General features: G+C 38.7%; 1 long non-coding RNA gene across 1 annotated transcript; it reads right to left on the reverse strand.

Annotated features, from left to right (window-relative positions):
• Positions 1–17,167: 17,167 nt before the first annotated feature.
• On the reverse strand, positions 17,168–19,552 carry LOC147655609 (uncharacterized). Its single transcript, XR_015289307.1, has 3 exons — positions 19,464–19,552; positions 19,124–19,272; positions 17,168–18,708 (listed from the first exon to the last, which is right to left on the reverse strand). It is a non-coding gene; the product is annotated as an uncharacterized LOC147655609 (long non-coding RNA).
• Positions 19,553–22,043: the final 2,491 nt, after the last annotated feature.

The following is a 22,043-nucleotide window of genomic DNA, read 5'->3' on the forward strand; positions in this document are numbered from 1 at the left end:
CAGCTGTGACTAGACCCATCAGTGTGTTCGATCCTGTAAATACAGAATTTTGACAGGATTCTCAAGGCTAGCATATGTATTGCTTGTTGAATAAAGTATTGTTTTGATCAAAATTTACAGTCAAAAAAGGGTTCCGCTATGTTTCATTTCATGTAAAATTTGAAGTTAATTGGTAGTGTTGGTTGTCTATGAGTCAGGTCAGACACCATGAGAAACTTGATTAACAATGGATGCTGTTTTGACATACATTCTATCACACTCTGCTAAATAAAGAATATAGAGAATAATTCTCATTACAGTACTTTAAAAAAATGGTTAAAACAACCATGTTTCTTTTTCCTTTCTTACACTTCCCTTGTATATCATATCATACTTTGCTGTATCATATTGAACCTTGGTTATTTAAGTCCCCAAATAAGTTGCTGTCTGAGTATTTAGAGCATATGTTAATCTTCTGAGAATTGCTAATCTACTTCATTGGCACAGAGCACTCCTAAGCACTGAGAAGCCTCAAAGAAATTGTAACTGAAATCTCAAGCTGAAGACATCTGTTCTTCATAAATATTCCCATTCTTCATGGTGTTCTTCTGCATACTATTAATTATTCAAACATAGAATTTGATGAGTCTTTAGGATGGACTATTAGCAACCATCAAATACCAATAATTGAAAGCACAGGCAGAATTCTAATTTCTTCTGACAGTTTATGGCAGAAAGTCTTGAGATAAGGTAAATATTTTCACACTTAAATTCCACAAATTTATAACAGAAAGAGCAAGGCTTGTATGGATGCAGAATGAACGAAATACACATGTTCAAGCATCAGAAAAAACAGCACAAAAAGGTTTTCAAAGGTAGCCTGCACTGGGAAGGAAAGGGCACCCTTCCCCAGGCACTGTTCTCTTGGGAAGTACTGAAGAAGACGTTGCTTATGACAAGTTGAAAAGGCCTGCATTCTGAAAAGGTCACTGCACAGATGACTTCCTAGCTGATGACCACTACTCACACAAAAGAAAGAAGGAAGCTAGGTTTCTGCATGTAGTGCACACCATCCTGTTTTTCTTCTTGCTCAAAAGAACAGACTATGTACCCACAAGTGAGTAAAAGCATATAACAGGCATCAGTATATTCAATGATTCATGAAAACATAAATCAGCAAGATTCTGAGATATGACATCTGGTGACTCCTAAGGGGTACAAGAGAATTGTCCAGAAACCCTTTTGTCATCTCATTAGTTCTGTCAGGAGCTAATGCTTTTCATATTATATACAAGTATGTGAGTGAGAGAGTGCAAATGCGTAAAATCCCTTGCTTTAGAAAATTGTAAATAAATATCCTGAACAGAGTTTTACTTCACTAATTTCTCTACCATGCAATTGCAGTGTAAAGCCACATTATCAAACTAACCAGGTCATATAAAGATGCAATTGCTCCAAGTGATTATAGCGTATTTCTCCTGTTTATTCTCACAATAAAGGAAAGAAGATGATGTTGCAAGGCTATATAAAAAATCAACTTACTTAAAATTACTGTAATTTTCTTGCCTTAGTTTCAAACATTGAATTATTCATGTTTATTGTAAATATCCTTTGGTCACATGGAACTTTTAAAGTTACCAAGTAAATATTTCACATTTGGTCCATTTTCTTTAGGTAAAAAATCACCACTTAACTCTGTGCAACTGTACCTTCCAGTAATCCAATTACTTCACTCTTGCTTTGGTGCAGCTGTACTCATTTCAGCACTCAAATTCACAAATATTAGCAAGAAAACAGCACAATGTATGAAGTAAATTCTCACTTGTGTAATTTCCCTTAAAAGTAGTAATCAAAGTTAACTTTCCCAGTAGGCTGTAACAGAAATTCAATGATAATAGAAATACTGCTACTTTATAACGTTCTCGGGGTTTACAGACCCAATATTTATCATAGCTCTTCAAGAAAGGTAAATAGTAGTATTTAGACATCAGCATTTCAAAAACATCCCTAGGCAAAGTGAAAGAGGTCAAAAGTTTCATTTACTTAATGTTTCTCTAATGAATAGCTGAGGAGCATTTCATGCTACAGAGAATGAATGCTTTTATTAACTTAATATACTAAATTTATATATAAAAAAAGGTAACAGTCCATCAAACAACTAACTATTAAGAATTTGTAGATTATACCACCACATAAGGTAAAGCAAATAAAACCTACAAGTCAGTTTTTTGTGCGAGTACTGTCTCACACACACACGGCTTACTATACAGGAAAATGCCTAAGACCCAGACCAAGATGTATTACTGATCAGAATGCCCTTATATTCCCGTGTAATTTTTCTTTTACTTAAATATAGACTGGCAAGAAACATGTTATCTTTTAGATGCTGAAAGAAATCTGAATCTGATTTTTCAAAATCTGAAAATTTCCAAAATACAAAACCAGTTCTAACATGGTGAGTTTTTGTGCAAAACAGTTGTTTGCATTACCTAGAAAATACTCAGAAATTTAAAACATTGGAATTAAACTGGGACTACTCCGTGAATGAGTACATAGCTATTGACTCATTTACTGGTGCTTAAATTATTGAATATTTAGTCTTTCAGGCTTCAAATCATGAAAGAGGCTAGATTTACAATAGATCTGTAGCATTAAATCTATTACCCAGAATCTGTTCTGCCTAAAAAAACCCCATGCTCCTACAGCTCAATGTAACATCACCTTCACCAAGGACAGAAGCTGAGTTCAAAAAGGCAGGACAGAAGGAGATGGAGAACTGTTCTAAAAAAGCATCTGAAACTACATAGGGATAAATGTAAGATTCTACACTTAGTAAGAAAACACAAACTCCAGAGTCACTCAGGACAAAAAAAATCTTGAAATATTAAAGGAGGTACAAAATCATCCCCCTGCCTTAAGCATAATGAAATCTCACCTGGAAAAAATACTTTTAATTTTGAAAAAATCTCTTTAAAATAGATTTTAAAAAAGAGGAGCATATTGCCCCCAAATTTCCCACTGAGGAAAAGGAAAATAGTGACCATTCTCTAACAGTTTAAATATAAAAATAAAAACAAAACCAGACAATAGGATAGATTTTTGGTGAAGCTGCAGAATTTTAGCTGCAAACTATTTCATCACTTTAAGCAATGCAATTTCTGCTTTGGGAATAACTTACATCCTTCTCCGTCGCATGACTATTCTCAGTATGAAAAAGGTTTTCCTTCTATCCAGTGTGAAACTCTCCTTCTGTTTCAACTCACATTTCTTGTCACTAATATTCCCACAAGATTATCATCTGTAGGTTTTGCAGGCTGCCATTAATTTTCCCGGAATTCTTCTCCAGATCTGGTTACTCAGCCTTTCCTCAAAGGTCATGTGCTGCAACAACAGTAATCTCTGCTGTACATCCTTCCTGCAATACATGGCTGGAGGTGGGGGAAGCGAACCCACAGTCCTAGATGTGGTATCCCAAATGCCAGGCAGATGGGCTTAATCTCGTCTCTTGATGTACTGGCTCTGTTCCTGGGAATATTGCCTGGGTATTGCTTGAGACCTCTGTTGTAAGGGCCTTTTTCAAAGGCCTGGAAAGCATATAATCCATTCTTATATCTAAATATTTACAATGTCTGTGCATCCACATATACAAAACTAACACTGAATTTAAAACTCCTAGTACTTTTCCTTACATTCTAGTATATAAAAATCAGAGTTCCATATAATTAATATTAAAACAAATATATTTAGGCCAGAGGTGTACATACAGATATACACTGAATACCAGGACACAGACTTCAATGTGAGAAGTTACTAGTTTTGTTGAAAGTAGAAGCATGAGACTGTCTGTCAAGTCATTTGCTTAGGTTTGTATCAGGTAAATAGAAAGTAGACTGAGTTGTATCACAGTGGAGAAGTCATGATGCTACAGGGAAGTATTTTGTCTGTAGGAGGGCCCTTTTGATGCCTGGAGTGTAGAGCTGGAATCTCTTTACCGCTTTGAAACCCTACATATACTTGGGAATGGCTACCTAGGTGCAGAAATACTGTCTAGCAGATGGTGACTGGAAAATAGAAATCACTGGGTACTTGCTTTGCAAATGTGAGATGGTGCTGCAGACAAAAGGGAGGGAAGAGGTGGAATCAAAAGGAAGCGAAAGGCAACAACCAATATGAGAGAAATTTAATCAGTGTTACTGAACTGCCTTTGAACCCAACAGGAAAACTGAGAAAAAAAGCAGAAGCTAGAACTACAAAGTTAGACTGAAGATGAAAAACAATTAAGGTTGCATGTATCATTTATAACTTGCATAGGAGTGGAGGGGTTCCACCTTGCAGGGTGTGATAGATTGGCATTTAAGAAAACAAAGAGAAACACCTAAAGAAATTAAAACTGCTGGAGGCTGACGGGAGTTTTTCTCCTGGCCAACAGCTGGCCATTTCTAAGAACTGACAGCAGTTTTGACCATTGAAAAGTGAGATCAATCTGTGAACACTACCTTAAGACCTAAGCCTGGGAATTTCTGTCTCTTTCTTTCTTGGCTGAGAAAGGTAACAGAGCTCCAGCTAGCCTCCCGTTCCCCTGCCCAGGCCCTGCGGCCCTGGCAGGAGCTGGGCTGGGCCCAGCGGCTCCCGGCCGGGAGATGGGGCCTGCGGGGCTTGCCCCGGGCTCTGGCCGGGCCAGGCCGCTCCCTGGCTCGGCTGCAGTTTTTGCTGTGACTGAATTCACCAGAGACTGTCGAGTAAGGAAAGAAAAATGCTCTTGACCTGCGGCAGGCTGAGACAGTGAGCACGCTCTCCAGAGCAGCCATGAAGAATCTTCCACCGCAGACAGCTCCAGCTGCTGCTCAGGCAGAGTTCACAGAACCATCTACAAAGCCCGGGCAAGATTTTAACCCTTTCATTACCCAGATGAGACTTGCAGATTAATCTTTTTTTCCAGAGAGAGAAAGAGAGAGTAATCAACATGTAAAGAGACTTTATAAACCATCAAAAACAGTGAAGAAAAGAATTAAACTTCAGAAGAGGTAGAGAATAAGGAGATGCTTTAATAAGCTGAAATATTTTTCTGTTAAAGCTATGGAGATGGACAATAGTGTTCTGAAAAAAACTCCTTTAATTCATGACAGAGCATGTTGGGAGGAATAGAGTAGTTCAAAGTGTGGATTTTGAGCAAAAAGTGAAGTGGTTATGATACAGTGAGGTGCTGGAACAGAGAGAGGGAAGTAATAGTTGAAGATTTGTGGCTTTGTAGAAGCAAAGAAAAAACTTCTGTTTCGCAGGAGGCTCACAGAGACGGATAAAGAGAGCTTTTGCCTTTGAATAACTCCTCCTTAAAAATGACATTCCTAAACTCATCTGACCCAAAGCACACTTCAGAGTGATGTGAAATGGGAGGAGACAACTGATGACAGATTTTCAGGCAGTTGGCATCAGAGAAGTAGGAAGCTATGAAGAAAATTAATTTTCTTGTGAGAAAACTCCATAGATTAGCAGAAAAAGACTTCTCTTTCTCTACAAAGACTGATGAGAAGACCCTAGCAAGAACAGAGACTCTTTTAAACACCCAAGTTTTTTTGTCTCTATGTTGTCATGTGAACAAGAAAATACTTGAGTAGTAAGAGAGGAGAGAATTGTTCTAGAAGTTTTATTCTAGTTTCTTATTCTTGTAGTTTTTGTTAATAAACTTTCTTTGTTCCTTTTAAGTTTTAAGCCTGTTTTGCTCATGTTCTAATCCATATCTCACAGCAAGAAATAATAAGTTTTCTAGTGATTTTTTAGTTGCTGCTTTAAAACCACAACACAGGGAGAGGTTCTAAAATTTGGAAGGAGGGAAGGAAACATCAATTTTGTCATCAAGATGTGTAAGAAGGAGGATATGGTGAGCTATAATCTTTTCAGCCCTTATGTTGATCTTTGGCAATAGATCAAATCTTTCTGAAGACTCTTTCCAAATACATTAAGGACAAGAATGTCATCAGGAATCAGCAACATGGATTCACCATAATGAAATTTTTCTTAATCCACCTGATGTGACTGACATGGTTGCTGAGGGGAAGGTGATAGTTGTTGTTATAAATTAGGGTAAGGCTTTCAACTTTGTCTCCTGCTGCATCATCTGAGACAGATGAATGAACAAGAATGGACTGAAAACTGGCTGAACTGCTGGACTCCAGCTGGAGGCCAGTCACTAGTGATGTGTTCCAGGGGCTGACCTTTTAAAATCCTTGTTAATGATCTAGAGTATGGGGCAGAGCTCACACTCAGCAAGTTTGCAAGTTGTACCAAACTGAAAGGAGTGACAGATCCAGCAGAAAGTTGTTGTCATTCAGAGGGACCTTGATAGATTGTAGAATCAGGCAGGGAGGATTCTCATGAAGTTAAATGCAGGGAAATTCCAAGTCTTGCCTGTGGACAGGAATAACCCTGGGCAGCAGCATCCAATGGGGGCTACATAACTGAGTTCTTAGGTTCAGCATATCCCTGTTCACTGCCACCCTAAGAAGGCTTTTTTGTACTTTATTGTAAGTAATAATATTTTAAAACAAGGTCACTAAATTTAAGAATGATTTTAAGGGCCAAGTTGATCTTTCAAAGATGAAAATTTGTGTGCATCATATATGAAAATTAAGCTTAGAGATCATAAAAAGAAGACACTAATTTTCCATCAAATCACCATCATCAAAATCAAAAATATTTAGGAGACTGCCAATATTAAAAATTGAACTTCAAAAAAAAGGCCAAGCCTAGTGAATATCTTAACACTTTGGAATTAACTCTTTCATTACTATTATTATTATTATTATTATTATTATTATTATTATTATTTTTCTAATTTTGACACATTTTCTCTAAAAAGCTTAAAAACCAAAATTTTGTGAAAGATATATTTCAAAATACTCTTTGCCAAGTGTACTGGCTTTGCATGACAAGACTTTTGGTAGCAAGAGGGGGAAGGAGTGACTTCTATGAGAACCTGCCATAAAGTCCCCTCAGACAGAGCCAATGACAGCTGGCTCCAAGATGAATCTGCTGCTGGCCAAGGCTGAGCCCATCAGCTAGATCAGCTATTGGTGGTAGCATAACATATTTAAGAAGGAGAAAAAAATCTGCTCAGGATCAATTGAAACTGGAGAGAGGAGTGGGAATATGTGGGAGAAATAAATCTGCAGACACCAAGGGCAGTGAAGAAAGAGGGGATGTGTGATGATCCAGATGCTGGAACAGAGATTCCTTTGCAGCCTGTGAGGAAGAACCTGATGACAGCCTGTCAGCTGTCCTCCTGCAGCCCGAGGTGGAGCACAGATCCACCTGCAGCTAAGGCTTTAGCAGGTGGATGCCCAATGGAGCTTGTGACTCTGTGGGAAGTCTGTGCTAGAACAGGCTACTGACAGAAGCTGTGACCCCATAGAGAACCCTACCTGGTGCAGCTTGCTTCTGAAGGACTGCTCTGCCCCAGAAGGGACCTATGCTGGAGCAGTTTGTGAACAACTGCAGCCTGTGTGTCCTAGTTTAGGGCAAATTCGGGAGAAAAACTCCAAATGGGGGTTTCCCTAGGGAAGAAATTCAAATGAGGCCTCCCCACCAACTGGTCCAGGAAAGAAAAAAAATTTCATGGAGAGAAGTGGAAAAGCTGTTTATTTAACAGAAATTGAATAATATTAAATAATAAAACCTCTCACTGTTCGATGGGATGGCAAATCTAGGAAGAAAAATCCTTTTCATGTAGTGTAGCTTGGCTCACTCAGGTTCTTATCAGTCCCTTCAGTGCCGGAAAGTGCCGAGGCCCAGGCCCCGGTGGGCCACAGGTGTGAGCTCCCAGGGTTTGGCTGGGTGTTCAGTCCGGAGCAGGTTTGAACAGATCCAGGAAAAAGGGAAAAAAGGGTTCAGGGAACTCCTCTGCCTCGGCTAGCTAAAACTAACTAAAAGCCAGAGAGAAGCTCTGTCCCGCTGTCTGTCTGTGCTGCAGACACCACAGTCCAGGAGCAGAATGTGGGGGAGTGGTGTTTTCTTTCAACACAAACTGCGGTTTCTTCTTCCCCTGCTTCACTCTCAGAGCCAGTCTTAAAGGTGCAGAACTTATATTAACATAAACCAGGCGATTGGGGATACCAGTATCATAAAGTCACCCCAGGACACTGTGCAAAGGACTCATGTTGGAGATGTCTCCTATGGGAGGGACTCCATGTGTGGGCAGGGGAAAAGTGTGAGGAGTCCTAGTCCTGAGGAAACAGGAGCAGCAGAGACAACATGTGGTAAACTGACCACAACCCCCACTCCCTGCACCCCTGCATTGCTGTGGGGGCCAGAAGTAGGGAAAATGGGGAATGAAATTGAATCCAAGAAGAAGGGAGGGGTAGAAGGTGTTTTAAGATTAAATTTGATTTGTCATTACCCTGAGAAATTATTTCTTATTACTCTGATTTCTTCAGTGATAAATTGAATTAATTTCCCCAAGTCGAATCTGTTTTGCCTATGATGGTAATTGGTGAGTGATCTCTTCCTGCCTGTATCTCAACCCAGAAGCTTTTTGCTATATTTTCTCTCTCTTGTGCAGCTGAGGAGGGGAGTGATAGAGCAGCTTTAGTGGACACCTGCATCCCAGACAGGGTTAATCCACTACACCAAGTTTCAGATATGCTCATGCCATGTTATCACACCATGTAGCAGGCAGCAGAGTATTATTTTTGGTAATTAATAATGTAATACAGCTTTCAAAACTCACCAGTAATATCCCTATTACTTACATGTGACTATTGGGCTCTTTTCGTACCCTACTGCAGTATCTCAGGTAAAATAGCTGAAGTCCTTTCTCTAGAATCCCTTTTACAGAATGCAAGGCCAAGTTTTGATCCCATTTCAGTGGTGCTTTTGGGTCTACCAGGGATGGGTTGGTAGCAGACCTCCTGCTTGCAGCTCAGGTAAGACAAAGGTAAAATAGCCACAAAATACTGCTCAAGTACGCCTAATAAACCTTGTGACCCTGACTGGGAGACTATTGTATATTAAGGAGTTAGTCTTCCACCAGCTGCTGTTCTGAGTGAGGGCTGGGCTGGGTTGTACCATGCATATTACTTAGCCTCAAGAACTGTGCTGTGCTACACACATTCTTTGATGAAGGATAACTTCCCAACATGTTTTCATAAGTACATCCTCTTGAAGAAAACGCTAAAAAACTCTAAAGACAACAATACAAGCAAAGTTCACTATAAACAGGAATTTTGTGCAGAACACCATTTCCTAACCATTCCTTAGCCTGTGTGGTCACTCCGTGTTTTCTTCATCATGTAATATCTTCCAACATGCTATCACCTTTTCTCAATATGTGGCTTTCTTGCTGGGATCCAAAAGGAAACAGCACATCCTGAGATAAAAGAATAAACAAATTGTTCAGCCTACATTAAAAAATATTAAAAATTGCTTAAAGCTATCCTCTTCCCCTATTCAATTTCCAATACTGTTGTTCCTACAGATCCCAGTCCCAGGATGCTACTGATTACTAATGTAATACCTTCCAGTATATGGTTTTCTATATCACTTCAAGTTAATATCTTTAGTCATTACCTGATGATAAAAAGAGATAATTTTTAGTCCTACATGACCTTGTTATAACAGTGAAACTCAGAATTGTAACTGATAGTATTATAGAGGAACTAAGCCCCAGTGTGAATGCTTTAAGAGCAAAAAATTCCTCACAACATTTTACTGTTTCTTTATGTACACATCACATACCTCTTTGGATTCACACAAATCTGCTTATATATACAAAAGTGATAATTTCATTACCTGAATTCCTAGTTCTCTATTTTATTGATATCTCAGGGCTTCTCTAAACATGCATTTAGTTTCTAACATTTCATGAAGTTTTTAATTGTTAATATGGTACTAGATATTTTTTCAAAGCCTTTCTGAACATCTAGTTAAATCCTTTTTAATGCAGTGCAGCACTTCCAAAGAGAAATAAAACAAATTAATGAACAGGCCACACATCTTGGTTTATTTCCCAGATTATTAGAAAATAAACAGTTCAGTATATTTACAAATAGCTTAATCCTTAATATATCCCTAACGCTATAAGAATAACACAGATAGAATGAAGTATACAAACAGGGAATTAAAGTATGGGAAAAATAAATGGCTCAAGAAAGACACACACAAAAACAAATTATCCATTTGTTTTTGAAAGGGAAGTCTTCAAGCAGGAAGTACTGTTTATAGACAAAAACTTCCCAGCAGACTATGAAAGTTCCAGTAGAGAGCACTTTTCAGGTTTTTGTTTGTTTGGGATTTTTCATAGTCTAGAAAACTCTCCCTTACCTCTTCCTGCTCGTTCAAAAGTTGTGTCAGGAGAAAGTTAAAAACATGTGAGCTGTAGGCTGGGCTAGAATTGCAACTCTGATTATGTTCTTCTCACAGATATTAAGAGATCCTTATGGGTCATATTTAATCCTTATTGCTCTGTTGCTTGCTATCATATAGTTTTAATATAGAGTTCTTTTTCTCACTGAAAATATTACATAGGTGAGATAATTTGTCTACTTTTCTCTTCTTTTTTCTTTTGTGTCTCATGTTTCATATAGATTAAATACACTGCCATTGTCAATTTCTTTTCCCTAAATAGTTAGGCTGTGCTATTTTTTACAGAATCAACAATAATTATGGAAAATTTCAGCAAACAGAAAGCAGGATAGGAAGATTTAGGTTCATAGTGTTATTAGTGACATTGATAGTAGAAGTAATGAAGGGTTTATGGCTTTAGACAATCCAATAAAAGTCATGAAACTAACATTTGATTAAAACATTGTAAAGCAAATGTTCTCTTCTTCCAGTGTCTCCCTTGAAAATGTTTTAAGTCAAAGGATACAATACTGATATGTAATTTATCAGATATCTGTAAAGAAAAGAGATTCATCCTGGCATATGGAGCTTCAGATCGCATCAGCAAAATGCATTTTCTAATTTTTTTTTCTCAACAAAGTTTGCCTAGGATCAGCTGCAGAAAAAATAGAGGGCTGTTGAAAATTTAAATACATAAAATAAAACCCCGAGATTCAAGGACTAAAAATTCTGAGTAACCTTGTGTCTTGGGGTGACTTTATGATACTGGTATTTCCGATCGCCTGCTTTATATATATTAAGTTCTGCACCTTTAAAATTAGCTTTGGGAGCTAAGGAAGTTGAAACTGCTGGAGGCTGATGGGAGTTTTTCTTTTGACCAATAACTAGTCATTTCTGAGACCTGACAGTGATTTTAACCAGTAAAAGTGAGATCAACCTGTGAACACCTACTTCAAGATGTAAGCCCGGGAATTTCTTGTTCTCTTTGGTTTCCGGCTTCTGAAGAGGTAACAGGCCACGGCTCAGCCTCCTCCCCCTGCACCAGGCTGGACAAAGCCACAGAGGGCGGGGGGCTGGAGAAACGGACCTGGCCGGCCTGGCTCGGTTTGCAGTTTCTGCTGCTGAACTGAAACCTGACACCATGAACATCTGCAGCTGGAGCAAGACTTCAACTCTTTTACTACCTGGATGAGACTCACAGATTAATCCTTTTTTTTTTTTTCCCCAGAAAGAGGAAGAGAGAGAGGGAGTAATCAGCATATAAAGAGACACCATAAAACCATCAAAGACAGTGAAGAAAATAATTAAGTTTTAGATAGGGAAGAGAAAACAAGGAGATGCTTTAATAAGCTGAAATATTCTTCTCTTAAAGCTATGGAGGTGGACAGTAGTGTTCTGAAAAAAAACTCCTTTAATTCATGACAGTGTATATTGAGAAGAAGAGAGTGTTCCAAAGTGTAGATTTTGAGAAAATAATGAAGTAGTTGTGACACTGTGAGATGCTGGAACAGAGGGGGAGAAGTAATAGTTGAAGATTTGTGGCCTTTAAGAAGCAAAGAAAAAACTTCTGTTTCCAGAGAGAGGCTCACAAAACCAAATGAAGAGAACTTTTGCCTTTAAATAACTCATCCTTAAAAATGACATCCCTAAACTCATATGACCCATAACACACCTCAGAGTGATGTGAAATGGGAGGAGACAACTGATGGCAATATTTCCAGGCAGCTGGCATCAGAGAAATAAAAAACGATGAAGAAAAATAGTTTTCTTGTGAGAAACTCCATAGATTAGCAGAAAAAGACTTCTGTTTCTCTACAAAGACTGATGAGAAGACTCTAGCAAGAACAGAGACTCTTTTAAACACCCAAGTTTTTTTGTCTCTATGTTGTCATGTGAACAAGAAAATACTTGAGTAGTAAGAGAGAATTGTTCTAGAAGTTTTATTCTAGTTTCTTATTCTTGTAGTTTTTGTTAATAAACTTTCTTTGTTCCTTTTAAGTTTTAAGCCTGTTTTGCTCATGTTCTAATCCATATCTCACAGCAAGAAATAATAAGTTTTCTAGTAATTTTTTAGTTGCTGCTTTAAAACCACGACATTTATTTAGTGCATTAACCAGAAAATGAAATTAGCAAATCTAAACTACTACACCTTGCAAAAATACCAACTTCCTCTCATTGATTTCTGTAACTAGTGACCTTCCTGCTTAAACTACCCAGGCTTATCTCTGAATTTCAATGTATCTAGAGGCAGTTAGCACAGTTTCCTGAGTCATTTCTGTTACAGGGATGTGAAACAGTGATGTTTTATTTCTTTCCCACTCATATTAAAATATCAGAACAGATATGGTGATTTTAGCTGCAGTAGAGTTGATTTTCTTTACAGTGGCTATGGGGCTATGTTTTGGATTTCTGCTGAGCACAGGGTTCATAATGTTGTTGAAATGCTCAGCTTTTGTTGTTGCTGAGCACATGTTGCTGAGCAGTGTTTTCACAGAGACAGGGCCTTTTCTGCTTTTTGCACTGCAACACTGGCAGAGAAACTAGGGGTAGCTTGGGAGGTTGGGAGGAGGAAACATCTGGGACAGGTGATCTCAACTGACCAAAGGGATATTCCAGACCATATGACATCATACTCAGTACATGAAGTGGGAGAAAGAAGAAGGAAGAGGGACAACATTTGGAGTGCTAATATTTGTCCTACAAGTCACTGTAATGCTTGATGGAGCCTTGCTGTCCTGGAGATGGCTGAGCACCTGTCCAACCATGGGAAGCAGTGAATTCCTTGTTTTTCTCTACTTGTGTGGTGGGTTTTGCTTTTTTGTTTAAATGTCTTTACCTCAACGCACTTCTTTTTTTTTACTTTTTCCATTTTGATTCTTTCCCCTACCTACTGGTGAGGGAGTGAGCAAGTGTGGGGCTTGGTTATTGGCTGGGCTTAAACCCTGAAAAAAAGGGAGATGCTATCCAGAGGAATGTGACACATCTGCCCTTAAAAATTATCTGGGTTTCCCTTGTTTTGCCAGCACATATAAACATCACCTGATGACGCAGCTGGTTGTGCAGTCAAGGTCTCATTTTATCTGATATCCTTATGGGAAGGGTTTACTTGGTGATATTTTAAATCTTTGGTCAGTTCTTCACATCTGTATACACATATTTTTTTTCCTGATTAAAGAGAATATATATATATTTCCAATAGTTTCATCTGTTTTCAAATACGTTTTTATGATCTAATGAGATTTTAAAGTCTGTATACCATGTACTATGTGCAGATTATATGATTAAGTATACAATTATCCTACAGGACATCGAAAGCTTCAACAGTTAAATGGAATTGAGTCAAAATATAGGTATAGTCACAGTTTGAACAAATATTTTTGAGATAAATTGTTTTAAATAATAGTCATTTATCTTCCTTCTGAATTAGATCAATGTGGTATTTGTTGTACCATAAGCGAATATTTACCATACATAAAAGTATCCAGCTGGTATTATTTCAGTTTGGCTTTGAGGTTAGCTGGGTTTTTTCCCTTTACATTTTTAATCCCAGTAAATCAATCTTACTCAGAGCCTGCAATATCCCCACTCATAAAAAGGACTGCTAAGGACTGCCACTTGAACAATAAATGATTTATTATATCATGTGATATTCTCCTGCTTTATATTTAAAGAACAGAAAGTTTTTAAACATCTCCTGCATGCTTTTTTCAGTACAAGTAAGAGGTTCCCTGAAGTTTGCTCTATTAAACTGTGAATATTTCCTCTTTTTTTTTTCTGTTGTTCTGTAGTTCTCATAAACCTCAAAGCCTTCCAGTTATGTTTTTTCCTCTCCTGCTTAAGATTCTTAATATAAATGTTCAAGCCTCAGCAATGTATTGATATTACTGGAAGAGTTACTTTCCTGGTCTGCAATATTTTATTAGATAACAAATGTATGTCCAATTTTATGCAGACGGAAAAATACAAGAGTCAGCTAGCTGGGTCCTGATAGCTGTAGCACAGTAAACTAAACACTGGCGTACTTGAATAGTTATGTGGGATGTGCTACATCTCATTGCTTTAATTTGGGAAGGTCAGATTTCACCAAGGAAAGGAAAATTCTCTTACATTTAATAGTATGGATTAGTAAAGAGTAATCGCTTCCAAAAGGATTTAGTTGGAAATTCCCAAGGTTCCTAGTAAAGAACCAAGAATTCATCTCTTAGACATTCCTTCCTTAATTGAAAATTCCAGCTTCTTGAAAATAACACTAAGCTGTAATTTCCTGACTGCATTTGAGACATTAATTTGGATTCAATTGTGTTTATACACCTACCATGTCAGTGAATATCAGCTTCAAATGTTTAACCATGTGCAAACTGTCTACTTTTCAATATCACTGCAATATTTCATGGGGAAGCTATGGACCATTACAAACGGCTACCCCATTTGCACTACATGCCATCATAATGCAGAACTACTTAATTTTCAGTGGTATCTAAAATAGTTCACAAGTGGTTTATCATGTGCCATTTTAGATTTACATAATTTCTACATAGAAAAAATAGAGTTAACTAAGATAACTTTCTCTCACTGAGAATTCTATTAATTCCTTTTAATTTTGAAACATCTTTGCACATTCTGCAGACAGATTTTTGTTTCTAATAGTGTTGTTGCCATGACAACCACAATATTAATGTCCAGCATGTGCATCAAGATGGCTGACTACTGACTACCCTTCTCTTTGCAAAACAGTGTCTCCAGAAGGTTATGAGAGGCTAATGAGTCTGGTAAAACTTAAGAAACCCAGAAGTTAGTAATGTACTGTACAGTGTGTATCACAGCACACAGGGGCACAGTCCTCAAATACCACTTACTTCCTTCCCATTACATGAGTAGGGGAGAAAAAGCTGAGAACTAGACATGATGAGCTATTAGCTTTTGGAATGAAAGGCAAGACACCTGCTTGTGAAACTCCTGTGTGCCACCAAAGAGAAGTGTCGGTCAGAATTCAGGGGTTGTTATTACCTCCTGGAACAGTCTCAGTCTACCTTACTCCTTTTTAGTTGGCATGAGTTGAGATGCTACTTTAGCTTTATTGCTTTGCAAATAGAAGTCTGAGACTCTGCATTGCTGGGCTAAGTTTACTCACATTACACTACACGTACGGATGTGAGCACTACCACATCATCTAGAAAGACAACCTTTAGACATTGTTGGATGCTTGATAGACCCTGTCTATACTTGCAGGATTTCCTGCACAGTATCACCTACAGGTATACTGAGCAGCCACACTGGCTAGAGGATGGATGGATGGATGGATGGATGGATGGATGGATGGATGGATGGAAGACACTGTACATCACTGAGACCTGTTACTTAATATTTTCCAAAGAAAAACAACCCTTCTTTTCCCTGCAGAAATCTCAAGCAGAAATTTGCCCCACTGTGCATGTCTAGTAGCCTAGTTTCTCCATACACTGAAAAATAATGTGCCATTAAAAACAAACAAACAAACAAAAACCCCCCAGTGACTTTATCTGAAGCTTCTTCTTCATACCAGGACTGAGAATTAATGTATTCTCTCCCTCCCAGTTCCTCTGATTATGCACCTCTGTTTCACATGAATAGTCAATGTTATTGTTAGCAGGTTCAATTAAACAGCCTTCATTCTACTTCCTCACTGCCTTAGGCAGTAGGTCTCCACAATATTTCTCAGTTCTGAATAATAACATTTCAATGACGACATCTCAGACTGAACAGAGGGAGCTACCAGGCAAGAACCTAAGTTAATTTCTTTTTCAGAAGCAATGATCAATCATTCCTTTTTCTCCAAAAAAAGGAGTCACATTAACAAAGTGCACATATATCTGATATCTACAATTAATTTCCAGAAATATTCTGCATTAGAAAAAACATTTTTCACAAGACCAGGTATCAAAATATTTTTTTTAAAAAAAGACCAATACTTCATAGTTTTGATTTACAGTGTTTCCCTTATAATCATTTAACAGTTTAAATCATTAACAGATTTATGGTGCACTCAGACACTAAACATAAAACATGTATTCAGGTTTGGCTGGAAGAACATTCTGATTAGAAATGCTAATCCAAATCTATAGAGTCATTGGTGACTGGAAAAGGCCCACAGCTCTAACATCAGGCTGTTCTTTGACAGAAAAAAAGTACTCGCTCAGAAGGTGGCCAGTGTTTCCAAAGGATATGCATGGAGTTTCAGCTTCTATTTGCTGAGGTACCGGGTACTCCTGAAGCCTTCTCACAAAGCAGACCAAAACATTGATTCATGCACCGTGGTTTCTTCTTCATCCTGACATTAATCAGCTTTTGGACTCCTCATTAATTTTGAGAGCAGTGTTCCTATGGCATATGACTTTGTTAAATACCTAACAGTTTAAACTAACTCTTCTTACTCTACTACTACCTCAAAAGTCATCACCTTTCTTCTGTTCTTCAACATCTTGCCATTTGAATTCATTTTAAAAAAATGGATTCTGCCCTTGTGAATGCCAAGACCTAAAGAGGAAAGGACTACTATGGAAACCATGCTTTGTTAGTATGTGTGAACTTGTATTTTCAAGTATCCTGCATCTCTGTCACAAAAATGAAACAAACTCCCCTTGCTTGTCTCAATCAACATGCAAACAGTTTGTGGTCAGAAAGTCCATCGCAGGCAGGATTATTTCAGATGGCACAGAGACCATCATACAGATCATCTACCCATGACTGGTGCATACCCACAGTATCAGCAAGGCCAAGCAAAGCTAGTGTGAAGGCATTGCACAATCCCACCTGCACAAGGATTAAATGAGCACACTGCTACACCCACTGAAAAGACATGACCTTTTTCTCCTTCTTTGCAGCCATAAGTCCCCGCAGAATTCCTACAGCAACTGAACGGTCCTCCAGTCACAAATCCTGAAGGCTGTTGTTAGACTATCAGTGAATTGCATATACTCTGATTGGTTCTGTCCTAAATTTACAGCCATTCCAATAATAACTACAAGACGTGTTTGGATTAGGACCTGATCTCACTGCCATTTTTGACCTGCTGATTTTGAAACAGAGTACTACGAGGGACAAGCTGGACTTCAACATGCTCAGTGTTGTGGAAAACATCTACCTGGAGCATTTTAGTCATCTGACTAAGAATGTAGGCAAACTATTTTGCCTCAAAAATCCTCCTCAAAAGGAGGATTCACTGCAGGATTGGGTCCTTTAGCTCATGTAAATCTTGCCTGACTTCACTGCCCCCACCTAGTTAACTGTTTTTCCATCAAAATATTCATGAGGATTGCAGCAGTATTCCATTAACCACATCCCACAAAGCAGGTTTCAAAAATAGGTCTGGGTTTTCTCCCACACTCTACGTGGCACTAACATATCTTCTTGCTTTATAGTTGTTTTGACTTAAAGAAAAAAAAAAAGCCACAACAAAATCAAATGCCAGAAGAAACAAACTAACCAACCCAAAATCTATACTGGTATTCCCTCTAGATCCGATCATATAACATGGACCATTTAATCCAACCACCCCTCTCTCCATTGCCACACTATCTGCTTGGAACACAGATCACCCGATGAAGTACATTTGCTCTGCTAGACCACAGCCCCTTCCCAGCTGTTCTAGCATGTTCTACACCTACCTTCATTGTATTCTGACACAGACTTTCTGGATGAGCCCTGGGCACCCACCACCCACATTCACCTAAACAGTTTCTAGATTCCACTGTTTCAACCTGTCTGTATTATACACTTCAGCTGTGTAGGTGTTGAGTTAGACTTTGCTTGCATCTCTATATTAAGAATCTAAAGTGCTGTTCTCCTCTGTCTGTGTGATAGATATGATATCTAGATGGGCATTCTTTTGCAATGTTTGTTTTCCTATCACTGTGATACAAAAAAATACTGTGTTAATTTTGCACAACCTGGCTTTTGGTAGCAGGGGGCCCACAGAGGTGGCTTTGTGAGAAACTGCTAGAAGCTTCCACCATGTCAAGAAGAGGCAATGCCTGATGGCTCTGAAGATGGACATGCTGCTGGCTTAAACTGGGACTCTTAGAGATGATGGTAATGCCTCTGTCATAATGCATGTAAGAAGAAAATCAAAACAAAGTGGGGCACAGATTTTTCCTCACCACAGAAGAGGAGGAGGTGAGAACATGTGAGGGAATTGACATGGCAACACCAAGGGCAATGAAGGAGAGGGAGGAACTGCTCCAGGCACCAAAGATAAGATTTCTCTGCAGGCTCTGGTGAAGACCATGGTGAAGCAGCTGTGCCCCTGCAGCCCGTGGGGATCTATGGGGGATGTAGGGATCCACCCACAACCTGTGGGGAAGGTGCCCATTCCGGAGTGGATGGATGCATGGTGGAGGCTGTGATCCAGTGGGAGACCTGGTGGAGAGAGGACCCTGCTTTCAGGCTGGAGCAGCCTGTCCTTGGAGGACAGCACCCCATGGAAGAGTGATACACACCTCAGAAGTTTTGGGAGAACTGTGTGCCCATGGGAGGGACTCATGTTACAGCAGTTTTGGCAAGACTGCTGCTCATGGGATTAGAACAACACTGGATAAGTTAATGGAGAACTGTCTTCTGTGGGAGGGACCCCGTGGTCTATGGGGAAGGACTCCTCTACCAGAGCAGTGGAAGAAAACCCTGAGTGACAAAATTACCAGAACACCTATCCCCTTTCTCCCTGCACTGTCAGTGGGAAGGAGGGATGGGTTAGGGGAAAAAAAGGTGGTTTTAACGGTTATTTTACTTCTCATTATCTTCCTCTGACTTTGCGAGTAATAAATTCACTTTTTACCTCTTAGTTGAGCCTGTTTTGCCCTTGGAGTGTTTTCTTCTGGTTCTCATCTCAACTCATGAAGCCTTCATTAATTTTTTCTCTCCTCTGCCCTGCTGTGGCAGGGGAGGGCAAGTGAGTGACTTTCATGGTTGCCCAGCATTTGGCCACTATTAAAGCACAACAAATGGTTTTAGGAAAACTGTCTCTCCCCAGTTAACCACATTGACCCCTATTGCATGCATCTGCTACCCAACATATGCAATCGCAACATAACAAATCACAACACCCAAATAATGAACTGAGGGAAGAGACAGGACAGAGGATAAAAGCTGGAAAAAACTCAAGTGCCCATCCAGACCTGCAGCCAGTCTGCAAGTCTCATAGACTGAAATTGCAGCATGATTTCCTTGAATCTGAGGATCCCTTCCCATGCAGCTTCACCCGGCTGTGAGAACAAAAGCCCACTCTGCACTCCTAAGAGAGTAAATACGTGGAATGATGTTCTAAGTGCCCCTCCAGTGCAACTGCAGAACAACACAACAGCATGAAGAAGTGCATGGAATTATAGTTTTGTGGAGTGCCTGCTTGGATGTTGCTGAAGGGCAGGAACAAGTGCCAAGAGACATTTTAACAGCTGAACTACAGCTGAGAATTATTTGGGAAGATTGGTAGCTAGCATGGACCAAGCTGATGCAAGTAACATCTCTAACAACCTACTTCCATAGACAAACTTATTCTACTTATGGGGAATTTTCTCAGCCAATGTAATTTAATAACATACCTGTAGTCCTTAGGTATATATAGAAACAGTGATGATTAAACCAGCACTTCGGTTCTGTTTCCCAGCTGTGCTAATTTTATTCTGGTAAGCCACAACCTCTGTGTCTTTGTGAAATGGTTATAGAAATTATGTTCTGCATCAAAGATTAACCCAGAAAGAAGATCTATGGGGAACAATACTATCACAATCATACCACTGTATTTATAGCTCCCTCTCATGGTATCTATTCTAAAATAAGCATTTGCAGGAAGAATTAGATCAATGTAACTATAGCAGTAAAAACTAAGGCAGTAATTTTTCCATGCAGACAAACTCCAAAGGATTCATATCAAATGAGAAATGTGTAAGAGTTGTAATATTATTATGACCTTGAGTTCTTGAGGAATCACATCTGTGATGATGAGTGTAACCACATTGTAGGTTTTTTTTAAATTTGGTTGTACTGTTTAGTTCATTAACCCATAACATGTGATTTTCTCAAAGACATTTTTTATGTAACATGACCCTTAAATTTTAGATTATGGATTAAAAAACAAAAGGCAATCACATGCTTTGTTCAAGTCAGATCTTTGTTTTTTATTTTCTGACTTAGAGTAAAATTTCTTAAGGTTGTTTGCAGTAGGTAAGGGAGATAAAGAAGCATTAAAATAGGAGGGGGGAGAGTGGTAACAGTTTTAGAGCTACATTTTTGACTTGCAAGAATTGTGCATAATAACACTTAAGGTTACCTCAGCACCAGTATTTTACAGCATAAAAATAAACAGAAGTTGATTGAGAAGAAAGAGGTGAATCTTAAGTGGTCATGAAAGCTCTTTTCCAAAGTGTTGTATCTTGCAAATATTTATAAATTTATACAACCAAGTGTTTACCAATAAGCAAACAAAAGGGGTCATGAATATGAATGAAATTATATGGTAGAATCTATTTATAACTATAGTTACCAGACAGCTTTAACTGTAATATACTTGGTAATTAAGTGGATGTTTACTTCTTTTCTCTACAATCAGACAGCAGGCTGCAGAGAGAAATCTAGATAATGATTGTCCTCATTTTGCCACTCCTGCTGATACTGATTTCAAAGGGAAGCAGTCAAAGAGAACCTAAATACATATCATCTCTAGGTACAAGAGAAATGGTATTTTGAATAAACAATCATTAAATCAAATAAATGTTCAAAATGATGTACTGGGAAGATTTTTGTGACTCTACATTGATAGTTACAGCAAAGAATTACTTCCATACTTGCAGCAGAATGTAGCTATATGCATCACTCAGAGAAAAAAGAAACGGTTTAGGTACAGAACAGAACACACAAATTCAAAGTGCCTACAGCTGATCATAAGGACCTAAAACTCAAAGCTTCAGGTGATCAAGAAGGTGATCAAGAAGGAGCAAGGCTTTATTGCACTAAGATCAAGATGTTTAAGCACTGTACAACTATTTCACAATAATAGTGTTCACAGGAAATCACAACAGGAAAAAACTGAAATTTTGTCAGATGAAAGTGAGGCATGAGATCAGAGATGACAGTGCTGATTGAATAAGCCCAGCTGCTGCCTGTGAGATTACTCATCTGCAGAGCTCTCTCAATATGCTTTCAGATTGTCAGGTTTCAACTCCTGTGAACTATTTTCCTTTGAAGTAGAGACACATAGCTGAAGATAAGTATAAAATCTGTGCTCTGTGCCAATTAAATTAAACCTTAGGAGCAAACAATTATTCTGTAGCAAAAGTGTTATCCATCATTAGGAAATTCCATCTAGGAATTAGGGGGGTCCCCACAAAAGAGGTGTCAGGATTAATAGCCCAGGTGAAATGCATCTACACTGATACATATGTATGGACAACAGACAGGAGGAGCTGGAAACCATTGTGCAGCAGGAGGACTATGACATAGCTGCCATCACAGAAATATGGTAAGGTAACTTGTGCATAAAGTTGAGAAATTATAGGTAAGAATCAGGGGAAGGACAATGAGATGGATATCCTGGTGGAAGTCTCTTATCGACCACTCAGCCATAATGAAGAAACAGATGAACTATTCTATAAGCAGCTGGGAGAAGCATCACCATGGAGAGCTATGAGTTATGAGATATCTGCTGGAAATAAAGGACAGCAGAGAGCAAACAGATTAAGAGCTTCCTGGAGTGCTCGGAA

Source organism: Cyanistes caeruleus, chromosome 1 (assembly GCF_971803275.1).
Source record: "Cyanistes caeruleus chromosome 1, bCyaCae1.hap1.1, whole genome shotgun sequence".
In the NCBI taxonomy this organism is placed as follows: domain Eukaryota; kingdom Metazoa; phylum Chordata; class Aves; order Passeriformes; family Paridae; genus Cyanistes; species Cyanistes caeruleus.